The sequence below is a fragment of the Oncorhynchus mykiss genome, chromosome 16 (assembly GCF_057628025.1).
Source record: "Oncorhynchus mykiss isolate SJ-2025 chromosome 16, ASM5762802v1, whole genome shotgun sequence".
NCBI classification, from domain to species: Eukaryota; Metazoa; Chordata; class Actinopteri; order Salmoniformes; family Salmonidae; genus Oncorhynchus; species Oncorhynchus mykiss.
This window is the reverse complement of record NC_143037.1, coordinates 39794425-39806681: the sequence shown is the minus strand read 5'-3', so window position 1 is coordinate 39806681 and position 12257 is coordinate 39794425. Positions and strand designations below refer to the sequence as shown.

At 40.3% G+C, this 12257-nt stretch overlaps 1 long non-coding RNA gene and 5 other non-coding genes across 6 annotated transcripts in view; all 6 read right to left on the bottom strand.

Annotated features, from left to right (window-relative positions):
• Nucleotides 1-12257, bottom strand: part of LOC149976714 (uncharacterized) — a 136408-nt gene that overhangs the window by 100429 nt on the left and 23722 nt on the right. The gene's annotated exons all lie outside the window — the stretch shown is intronic.
• trnal-cag (transfer RNA leucine (anticodon CAG)) lies at nt 1448-1530 on the bottom strand. The gene has a single exon. It is a non-coding gene; the product is annotated as a tRNA-Leu (tRNA).
• Nucleotides 3277-3359, bottom strand: trnal-cag (transfer RNA leucine (anticodon CAG)). Its single transcript has one exon. It is a non-coding gene; the product is annotated as a tRNA-Leu (tRNA).
• Nucleotides 5106-5188, bottom strand: trnal-gag (transfer RNA leucine (anticodon GAG)). The gene has a single exon. It is a non-coding gene; the product is annotated as a tRNA-Leu (tRNA).
• Nucleotides 8070-8152, bottom strand: trnal-cag (transfer RNA leucine (anticodon CAG)). The gene has a single exon. It is a non-coding gene; the product is annotated as a tRNA-Leu (tRNA).
• Nucleotides 10362-10444, bottom strand: trnal-cag (transfer RNA leucine (anticodon CAG)). Its single transcript has one exon. It is a non-coding gene; the product is annotated as a tRNA-Leu (tRNA).

Here is a 12257-nt window from a genome sequence, read left to right as displayed (position 1 = left end):
CAGCAACCATCAGGGTAAGAGTGACAACAGGTCCACATGGGGGAAATCCTTACAAATGGCTTAATGAGTCATTTCAACGCAATCGTGTTATTGTTTATTTTTAGGGTTTAACAAGGCAGCTCACCTCTGACTTGACATTAGATGCGGCGACTTTGATTACCCTGCAGACAATATTTTTGTTCTTCCCGCCAATACAATCCACTAACAACGACCGACGAGTTCTGCTTTCCTAGATTATTTTTGTTATTTGCCTGTTTGGGTCCCGCCTGTGAAATTGCGCGATTCTTGCAATTCTCTTTCAGCCTCTCATCAACTAGCTGTTTTTGCAGAATATTACAAATACGATAGTTATTCACTACTCATATTAACTAGGTGTCATTTACGTTACCTTAAGTCATTTATTTTTCAACTGGATTTTACAAAGGTGCATGACATGCAGGCGCTAAAAAGTTGTCAGGAGGGGGTTTCAAACCATGCCTATAGGGGAGTCTGCGACCTGAATGACTTAATGGTTATTTTCAATGCAATTGAGTTTTTTCTTTTTCTTTTAGGGTTTAACAAGGTTTCTCACCTGTTACCTGTGGCTTGACTTTAGATGTGGCCAGTTCGATTACCCTGCAGACTATAAGAGTGTCTTCAGAATATGGCCAATTTGACATCAATTTAAAAATGCCTCAGATTGGACCAAAAATGTGTCTGGAGCTTCCCGTCAGGGTAAGAGTGACAACAGGTTTCCACATGTCAAAATGGGGGAAATCTTAGCAAATGGCTTCATGGTTATTCATGAGAATCGTGTTGTTGTATTGTTGAGTGTATCATGGGATCTCACCTGAAATCTGTGGCTTGACTACAAACCTGTAACCTATGCTACTGTGGCCTATAGAGCTAGAAGGCTGGATAACCAGGTGTGTAAAGGTGTGAAGTGGGACAGATGGCCTGCAGTCCTATCCCAAATGGACAACTAATCCCTATGTACTTGCGGAGATCTGAGAGGATGCGATTGGTATAAGAAACACGACTAAACTTCAACCTCCGGAGGGGTCAAAAAAAATGCATTTTCGTTGTCGGCAGGATTTGAACCTGCGCAGGAAGATCCTTATGGATTTCTAGTCCATTGCCTTAACCACTCGGCCACGACAACGTTGACAGAAGAAAACAAGCTTGTTAGGAGTGAATGGGCCAACAGGCATAGCCTACAGAAAGTGAAATTTAACAACTGAAAGAAAATGCAGTAACTCATTATAATGCAATAACACAAAATGTTCCCCTCATTCATTTGTTATTAAGTCCAGCTGTTTTCTTATTTAACCTTGATCTTTGCTCAGCTCCAGAAGGTCTGCATTTGAGAGTGTTTATTATGAATTGTTATTTCACTGTGTGAAGTTGTTATTTCATCATTCTTATTATTACTGCTGAGCAGCATGACTCCTGAGAGACACTAAAAAACTGTCAGAAGTGGGATTTGAACCCACGCCTCCATGGGAGACTGCGACCTGAACGCAGCGCCTTAGACCGCTCGGCCATCCTGACTACAGCACAGTAACTGGGTATCGGGTTAAAGTGTATGCGGTAAAAGTAGAAATATGAACAACGCTCTAAAATCACCACAGAGACCAGAACAACTATGCACGATACTGACTTGCACTTTCAATAGTCATTTGTTTTTATAAATTAAAAAGTCCAGTCATTGATTTAACCTCAATATGGCCTTCAATGGGAAAGAGTAGTAAATCGTCATTGAATGAGCGCTAAACTGGCATCAGAATATGGCCATTCTGATATAAATGATAAAATTCCTCAGATAAGACTGAAAAAGTGTCTGGAAATATCAGCAACCATCAGGGTAAGAGTGACAACAGGTCCACATGGGGGAAATCCTTACAAATGGCTTAATGAGTCATTTCAACGCAATCGTGTTATTATTTATTTTTAGGGTTTAACAAGGCAGCTCACCTGTGACTTGACATTAGATGCGGCGACTTTGATTACCCTGCAGACGATATTTTTGTTCTTCCCGCCAATACAATCCACTAACAACGACCGACGAGTTCTGCGTTCCTAGATTATTTTTGTTATTTGCCTGTTTGGGTCCCGCCTGTGAAATTGCGCGATTCTTGCAATTCTCTTTCAGCCTCTCATCAACTAGCTGTTTTTGCAGAATATTACAAATACGATAGTTATTCACTACTCATATTAACTAGGTGTCATTTACGTTACCTTAAGTCATTTATTTTTCAACTGGATTTTACAAAGGTGCATGACATGCAGGCGCTAAAAAGTTGTCAGGAGGGGGTTTCAAACCATGCCTATAGGGGAGTCTGCGACCTGAATGACTTAATGGTTATTTTCAATGCAATTGAGTTTTTTCTTTTTCTTTTAGGGTTTAACAAGGTTTCTCACCTGTTACCTGTGGCTTGACTTTAGATGTGGCCAGTTCGATTACCCTGCAGACTATAAGAGTGTCTTCAGAATATGGCCAATTTGACATCAATTTAAAAATGCCTCAGATTGGACCAAAAATGTGTCTGGAGCTTCCCGTCAGGGTAAGAGTGACAACAGGTTTCCACATGTCAAAATGGGGGAAATCTTAGCAAATGGCTTCATGGTTATTCATGAGAATCGTGTTGTTGTATTGTTGAGTGTATCATGGGATCTCACCTGAAATCTGTGGCTTGACTACAAACCTGTAACCTATGCTACTGTGGCCTATAGAGCTAGAAGGCTGGATAACCAGGTGTGTAAAGGTGTGAAGTGGGACAGATGGCCTGCAGTCCTATCCCAAATGGACAACTAATCCCTATGTACTTGCGGAGATCTGAGAGGATGCGATTGGTATAAGAAACACGACTAAACTTCAACCTCCGGAGGGGTCAAAAAAAATGCATTTTCGTTGTCGGCAGGATTTGAACCTGCGCAGGAAGATCCTTATGGATTTCTAGTCCATTGCCTTAACCACTCGGCCACGACAACGTTGACAGAAGAAAACAAGCTTGTTAGGAGTGAATGGGCTAACAGGCATAGCCTACAGAAAGTGAAATTTAACAACTGAAAGATAATGCAGTAACTCATTATAATGCAATAACACAAAATGTTCCCCTCATTCATTTGTTATTAAGTCCAGCTGTTTTCTTATTTAACCTTGATCTTTGCTCAGCTCCAGAAGGTCTGCATTTGAGAGTGTTTATTATGAATTGTTATTTCACTGTGTGAAGTTGTTATTTCATCATTTTTATTATTACTGCTGAGCAGCATGACTCCTGAGAGGCACTAAAAAACTGTCAGAAGTGGGATTTGAACCCACGCCTCCATGGGAGACTGCGACCTGAACGCAGCGCCTTAGACCGCTCGGCCATCCTGACTACAGCACAGTAACTGGGTATCGGGTTAAAGTGTATGCGGTAAAAGTAGAAATATGAACAACGCTCTAAAATCACCACAGAGACCAGAACAACTATGCACGATACTGACTTGCACTTTCAATAGTCATTTGTTTTTATAAATTAAAAAGTCCAGTCATTGATTTAACCTCAATATGGCCTTCAATGGGAAAGAGTAGTAAATCGTCATTGAATGAGCGCTAAACTGGCATCAGAATATGGCCATTCTGATATAAATGATAAAATTCCTCAGATAAGACTGAAAAAGTGTCTGGAAATATCAGCAACCATCAGGGTAAGAGTGACAACAGGTCCACATGGGGGAAATCCTTACAAATGGCTTAATGAGTCATTTCAACGCAATCGTGTTATTATTTATTTTTAGGGTTTAACAAGGCAGCTCACCTGTGACTTGACATTAGATGCGGCGACTTTGATTACCCTGCAGACGATATTTTTGTTCTTCCCGCCAATACAATCCACTAACAACGACCGACGAGTTCTGCGTTCCTAGATTATTTTTGTTATTTGCCTGTTTGGGTCCCGCCTGTGAAATTGCGCGATTCTTGCAATTCTCTTTCAGCCTCTCATCAACTAGCTGTTTTTGCAGAATATTACAAATACGATAGTTATTCACTACTCATATTAACTAGGTGTCATTTACGTTACCTTAAGTCATTTATTTTTCAACTGGATTTTACAAAGGTGCATGACATGCAGGCGCTAAAAAGTTGTCAGGAGGGGGTTTCAAACCATGCCTATAGGGGAGTCTGCGACCTGAATGACTTAATGGTTATTTTCAATGCAATTGAGTTTTTTCTTTTTCTTTTAGGGTTTAACAAGGTTTCTCACCTGTTACCTGTGGCTTGACTTTAGATGTGGCCAGTTCGATTACCCTGCAGACTATAAGAGTGTCTTCAGAATATGGCCAATTTGACATCAATTTAAAAATGCCTCAGATTGGACCAAAAATGTGTCTGGAGCTTCCCGTCAGGGTAAGAGTGACAACAGGTTTCCAAATGTCAAAATGGGCGAAATCTTAGCAAATGGCTTCATGGTTATTCATGAGAATCGTGTTGTTGTATTGTTGAGTGTATCATGGGATCTCACCTGAAATCTGTGGCTTGACTACAAACCTGTAACCTATGCTACTGTGGCCTATAGAGCTAGAAGGCTGGATAACCAGGTGTGTAAAGGTGTGAAGTGGGACAGATGGCCTGCAGTCCTATCCCAAATGGACAACTAATCCCTATGTACTTGCGGAGATCTGAGAGGATGCGATTGGTATAAGAAACACGACTAAACTTTAACCTCCGGAGGGGTCAAAAAAAATGCATTTTCGTTGTCGGCAGGATTTGAACCTGCGCAGGAAGATCCTAATGGATTTCTAGTCCATCGCCTTAACCACTCGGCCACGACAACGTTGACAGACGAAAACAAGCTTGTTAGGAGTGAATGGGCCAACAGGCATAGCCTACAGAAAGTGAAATTTAACAACTGAAAGATAATGCAGTAACTCATTATAATGCAATAACACAAAATGTTCCCCTCATTCATTTGTTATTAAGTCCAGCTGTTTTCTTATTTAACCTTGATCTTTGCTCAGCTCCAGAAGGTCTGCATTTGAGAGTGTTTATTATGAATTGTTATTTCACTGTGTGAAGTTGTCATTTCATCATTCTTATTATTACTGCTGAGCAGCATGACTCCTGAGAGGCACTAAAAAACTGTCAGAAGTGGGATTTGAACCCACGCCTCCATGGGAGACTGCGACCTCAACGCAGCGCCTTAGACCGCTCTGCCATCCTGACTACAGCACAGTAACTGGGTATCGGGTTAAAGTGTATGCGGTAAAAGTAGAAATATGAACAACGCTCTAAAATCACCACAGAGACCAGAACAACTATGCACGATACTGACTTGCACTTTCAATAGTCATTTGTTTTTATAAATTAAAAAGTCCAGTCATTGATTTAACCTCAATATGGCCTTCAATGGGAAAGAGTAGTAAATCGTCATTGAATGAGCGCTAAACTGGCATCAGAATATGGCCATTCTGATATAAATGATAAAATTCCTCAGATAAGACTGAAAAAGTGTCTGGAAATATCAGCAACCATCAGGGTAAGAGTGACAACAGGTCCACATGGGGGAAATCCTTACAAATGGCTTAATGAGTCATTTCAACGCAATCGTGTTATTATTTATTTTCAGGGTTTAACAAGGCAGCTCACCTGTGATTTGACATTAGATGCGGCGACTTTGATTACCCTGCAGACGATATTTTTGTTCTTCCCGCCAATACAATCCACTGACAACGACCGCCGAGTTCTGCGTTCCTAGATTATTTTTGTTATTTGCCTGTTTGGGGCCCGCCTGTGAAATTGCGCGATTCTTGCAATTCTCTTTCAGCCTCTCATCAACTAGCTGTTTTTGCAGAATATTACAAATACGATAGTTATTCACTACTCATATTAACTAGGTGTCATTTACGTTACCTTAAGTCATTTCTTTTTCAACTGGATTTTACAAAGGTGCATGACATGCAGGCGCTAAAAAGTTGTCAGGAGGGGGTTTCAAACCATGCCTATAGGGGAGTCTGCGACCTGAATGACTTAATGGTTATTTTCAATGCAATTGAGTTTTTTCTTTTTCTTTTAGGGTTTAACAAGGTTTCTCACCTGTTACCTGTGGCTTGACTTTAGATGTGGCCAGTTCGATTACCCTGCAGACTATAAGAGTGTCTTCAGAATATGGCCAATTTGACATGAATTTAAAAATGCCTCAGATAGGACCAAAAAAGTGTCTGGAGCTTCCCGTCAGGGTAAGAGTGACAACAGGTTTCCACATGTCAAAATGGGGTAAATCTTAGCAAATGGCTTAATGGTTATTCATGAGAATCGTGTTGTTGTATTGTTGAGTGTATCATGGGATCTCACCTGAAATCTGTGGCTTGACTACAAACCTGTAACCTATGCTACTGTGGCCTATAGAGCTAGAAGGCTGGATAACCAGGTGTGTAAAGGTGTGAAGTGGGACAGATGGCCTGCAGTCCTATCCCAAATGGACAACTAATCCCTATGTACTTGCGGAGATCTGAGAGGATGCGATTGGTATAAGAAACACGACTAAACTTCAACCTCCGGAGGGGTCAAAAAAATGCATTTTCGTTGTCGGCAGGATTTGAACCTGCGCAGGAAGATCCTAATGGATTTCTAGTCCATCGCCTTAACCACTCGGCCACGACAACGTTGACAGAAGAAAACAAGCTTGTTAGGAGTGAATGGGCCAACAGGCATAGCCTACAGAAAGTGAAATTTAACAACTGAAAGATAATGCAGTAACTCATTATAATGCAATAACACAAAATGTTCCCCTCATTCATTTGTTATTAAGTCCAGCTGTTTTCTTATTTAACCTTGATCTTTGCTCAGCTCCAGAAGGTCTGCATTTGAGAGTGTTTATTATGAATTGTTATTTCACTGTGTGAAGTTGTTATTTCATCATTCTTATTTCATCATTCTTATTATTACTGCTGAGCAGCATGACTCCTGAGAGGCACTAAAAAACTGTCAGAAGAGGGATTTGAACCCACGCCTCCATGGGAGACTGCGACCTGAACGCAGCGCCTTAGACCGCTCGGCCATCCTGACTACAGCACAGTAACTGGGTATCGGGTTAAAGTGTATGCGGTAAAAGTAGAAATATGAACAACGCTCTAAAATCACCACAGAGACCAGAACAACTATGCACGATACTGACTTGCACTTTCAATAGTCATTTGTTTTTATAAATTAAAAAGTCCAGTCATTGATTTAACCTCAATATGGCCTTCAATGGGAAAGAGTAGTAAATCGTCATTGAATGAGCGCTAAACTGGCATCAGAATATGGCCATTCTGATATAAATGATAAAATTCCTCAGATAAGACTGAAAAAGTGTCTGGAAATATCAGCAACCATCAGGGTAAGAGTGACAACAGGTCCACATGGGGGAAATCCTTACAAATGGCTTAATGAGTCATTTCAACGCAATCGTGTTATTATTTATTTTCAGGGTTTAACAAGGCAGCTCAGCTGTGATTTGACATTAGATGCGGCGACTTTGATTACCCTGCAGACGATATTTTTGTTCTTCCCGCCAATACAATCCACTGACAACGACCGACGAGTTCTGCGTTCCTAGATTATTTTTGTTATTTGCCTGTTTGGGGCCCGCCTGTGAAATTGCGCGATTCTTGCAATTCTCTTTCAGCCTCTCATCAACTAGCTGTTTTTGCAGAATATTACAAATTCGATAGTTATTCACTACTCATATTAACTAGGTGTCATTTACGTTACATTAAGTCATTTATTTTTCAACTGGATTTTACAAAGGTGCATGACATGCAGGCGCTAAAAAGTTGTCAGGAGGGGGTTTCAAACCATGCCTATAGGGGAGTCTGCGACCTGAATGACTTAATGGTTATTTTCAATGCAATTGAGTTTTTTCTTTTTCTTTTAGGGTTTAACAAGGTTTCTCACCTGTTACCTGTGGCTTGACTTTAGATGTGGCCAGTTCGATTACCCTGCAGACTATAAGAGTGTCTTCAGAATATGGCCAATTTGACATCAATTTAAAAATGCCTCAGATAGGGTCTGCATTTGAGAGTGTTTATTATGAATTGTTATTTCACTGTGTGAACTAAAAAACTGTCAGAAGTGGGATTTGAACCCACGCCTCCATGGGAGACTGCGACCTGAACGCAGCGCCTTAGACCGCTCGGCCATCCTGACTACAGCACAGTAACTGGGTATCGGGTTAAAGTGTATGCGTTAAAAGTAGAAATATGAACAACACTCTAAAATCACCACAGAGACCAGAACAACTATGCACGATACTGACTTGCACTTTCAATAGTCATTTGTTTTTACAAATTAAAAAGTCCAGTCATTGATTTAAAACCTGTTTAGGATATGGCAGACATATGCCCCCTTTGGAGAGATTGGGTACCCCTAGTAAACTGAAAAAAAAATCTGTCAACAATTGCTAATATATGCAAATAAAAATTATTATTGGATAGAAAACACTCTAAAGATTCTATAACCGTTGGAATTATGTCTGTAAGTATAGTAGAACTCAGGCATTCTTCCAAACTAGTTTTTGTGGCCATGAAAGTTGGAGCAACTTTGACGTCATGGCCCCCACCCTTCCCAACCAGTTATGATTCTGGGGAGACTTTCTATCTCTTCCGCTAGATGTCCTCTTTGAGTAGAGCTTTGAATCGTTCAAATCCCGCGAGAATTGACCCTATGGGAGTGAAATTAGTGCGTTCCACGAGAAAATAGGCTGTGCGTAGGGGCGCGAATTGGTCCCAGCCATTCCTTTGTTCCAGCACTCAAGAGAGGGGCAGACGATGGCCGATTGAATTGAAGTTTGTTTTGTGTGTCTAAAACATCATAAAGCTTGCTTCTGCACTTAGTTTGACCTGTTTAGTCGACATATAATATGTAATTTTGAAGTTTTGATGTGCAACTTTTCCGGACCAGAGGACGTTTTGGGTGCATTTCAGCTGATGTTATTAGCCTGTTAGATCTCTAGGGGCGCTATTTCATTTTTGGATAAAAAATATTCCCGTTTTAAGCGCGATATTTTGTCACGAAAAGATGCTCGACTATGCATATTCTTGACAGTTTTGGAAAGAAAACACTCTGAAGTTTCAGAATCTGCAAAGATTTTGTCTGTAAGTGCCCCAGAACTCATTCTACAGGCGAAACCAAGATGATGCATCAACCAGGAATTAGCAGAATTTCTGAAGCTCTGTTTTCCATTGTCTCCTTATATGGCTGTGATTGCGCAAGGAATGAGCCTACACTTTCTGTCGTTCGCCCAAGGTCTTAGCAGCATTGTGACGTATTTGTAGGCATATCATTGGAAGATTGACCATAAGAGACTACATTTTCCAAGTGTCCGCCTGGTGTCCTGCGTGGAATTCGGTGCGCAATTGCCAGCTGCTTGTACTTTACCATTTGATTCAGGGGAGAAAGCATGTGTCCAAGAACGATGTATCAATGAAGAGATATGTGAAAAACACCTTGATGATTGATTCTAAACAACGTTTGCCATGTTTTCAGTCGATATTATGGAGTTAATTTGGAAAAAAGTTTGCGTTTTGAGGACTGAATTTTCGGGTTTTTTTTGGTAGCCAAATGTGATGTATAAAACGGAGCTATTTCTAATACACAAAGAATCTTTTTGGAAAAACTGAGCATCTGCTATCCAACTGAGCGTATCCTCATTGAAAACATCAGAAGTTCTTCAAAGGTAAATTATTTTATTTGAAGGCTTTTATGTTTTTGTTGAAATGTTGCGTGCTGGATGCTAACGCTAATGCTAACGCTAAATCCTTTGTTTGCTAGCTACTGTTACACAAATTATTGTTTTCCTATGGTTGAGAAGCATATTTTGAAAATCTGAGATGACAGTGTTGTTTACAAAAGGCTAAGCTTGCGAGATGGCATATTTATTTCATTTCATTTGCGATTTTCATGAATAGTTAACGTTGCGTTATGGTAATGAGCTTGAGGCTGTAGTCACGATACCGGATCCGGGTTTGGGAGATCAGAGAGGTTAACTAGGTGTCATTTACGTTACCTTAAGTCATTTATTTTTCAACTGGATTTTACAAAGGTGCATGACATGCAGGCGCTAAAAAGTTGTCAGGAGGGGGTTTCAAACCATGCCTATAGGGGAGTCTGCGACCTGAATGACTTAATGGTTATTTTCAATGCAATCGAGTTTTTCTTTTTCTTTTAGGGTTTAACAAGGTTTCTCACCTGTTACCTGTGGCTTGACTTTAGATGTGGCCAGTTCGATTACCCTGCAGACTATAAGAGTGTCTTCAGAATATGGCCAATTTGACATGAATTTAAAAATGCCTCTTATAGGGTCTGCATTTGAGAGTGTTTATTATGAATTGTTATTTCACTGTGTGAACTAAAAAACTGTCAGAAGTGGGATTTGAACCCACGCCTCCATGGGAGACTGCGACCTGAACGCAGCGCCTTAGACCGCTCGGCCATCCTGACTACAGCACAGTAACTGGGTATCGGGTTAAAGTGTATGCGTTAAAAGTAGAAATATGAACAACGCTCTAAAATCACCACAGAGACCAGAACAACTATGCACGATACTGACTTGCACTTTCAATAGTCATTTGTTTTTACAAATTAAAAAGTCCAGTCATTGATTTAAAACCTGTTTAGGATATGGCAGACATATGCCCCCTTTGGAGAGATTGGGTACCCCTAGTAAACTGAAAAAAAAATCTGTCAACAATTGCTAATATATGCAAATAGAAATTATTATTGGATAGAAAACACTCTAAAGATTCTAAAACCGTTGGAATTATGTCTGTAAGTATAGCAGAACTCACAGGGCAGGCATTCTTCCAAACTAGTTTTTGTGGCCATGAAAGTTGGAGCAACTTTGACGTCATGGCCCCCACCCTTCCCAACCAGTTATGATTCTGGGGAGACTTTCTATCTCTTCCGCTAGATGTCCTCTTTGAGTAGAGCTTTGAATCGTTCAAATCCCGCGAGAATTGACCCTATGGGAGTGAAATTAGTGCGTTCCACGAGAAAATAGGCTGTGCGTAGGGGCGCGAATTGGTCCCAGCCATTCCTTTGTTCCAGCACTCAAGAGAGGGGCAGACGATGGCCGATTGAATTGAAGTTTGTTTTGTGTGTCTAAAACATCATAAAGCTTGCTTCTGCACTTAGTTTGACCTGTTTAGTCGACATATAATATGTAATTTTGAAGTTTTGATGTGCAACTTTTCCGGACCAGAGGACGTTTTGGGTGCATTTCAGCTGATGTTATTAGCCTGTTAGATCTCTAGGGGCGCTATTTCATTTTTGGATAAAAAACATTCCCGTTTTAAGCGCAATATTTTGTCACGAAAAGATGCTCGACTATGCATATTCTTGACAGTTTTGGAAAGAAAACACTCTGAAGTTTCAGAATCTGCAAAGATTTTGTCTGTAAGTGCCCCAGAACTCATTCTACAGGTGAAACCAAGATGATGCATCAACCAGGAATTAGCAGAATTTCTGAAGCTCTGTTTTCCATTGTCTCCTTATATGGCTGTGATTGCGCAAGGAATGAGCCTACACTTTCTGTCGTTCGCCCAAGGTCTTAGCAGCATTGTGACGTATTTGTAGGCATATCATTGGAAGATTGACCATAAGAGACTACATTTTCCAAGTGTCCGCCTGGTGTCCTGCGTGGAATTCGGTGCGCAATTGCCAGCTGCTTGTACTTTACCATTTGATTCAGGGGAGAAAGCATGTGTCCAAGAACGATGTATCAATGAAGAGATATGTGAAAAACACCTTGATGATTGATTCTAAACAACGTTTGCCATGTTTTCAGTCGATATTATGGAGTTAATTTGGAAAAAAGTTTGCGTTTTGAGGACTGAATTTTCGGGTTTTTTTTGGTAGCCAAATGTGATGTATAAAACGGAGCTATTTCTAATACACAAAGAATCTTTTTGGAAAAACTGAGCATCTGCTATCCAACTGAGAGTATCCTCATTGAAAACATCAGAAGTTCTTCAAAGGTAAATTATTTTATTTGAAGGCTTTTATGTTTTTGTTGAAATGTTGCGTGCTGGATGCTAACGCTAATGCTAACGCTAAATCCTTTGTTTGCTAGCTACTGTTACACAAATTATTGTTTTCCTATGGTTGAGAAGCATATTTTGAAAATCTGAGATGACAGTGTTGTTTACAAAAGGCTAAGCTTGCGAGATGGCATATTTATTTCATTTCATTTGCGATTTTCATGAATAGTTAACGTTGCGTTATGGTAATGAGCTTGAGGCTGTAGTCACGATAC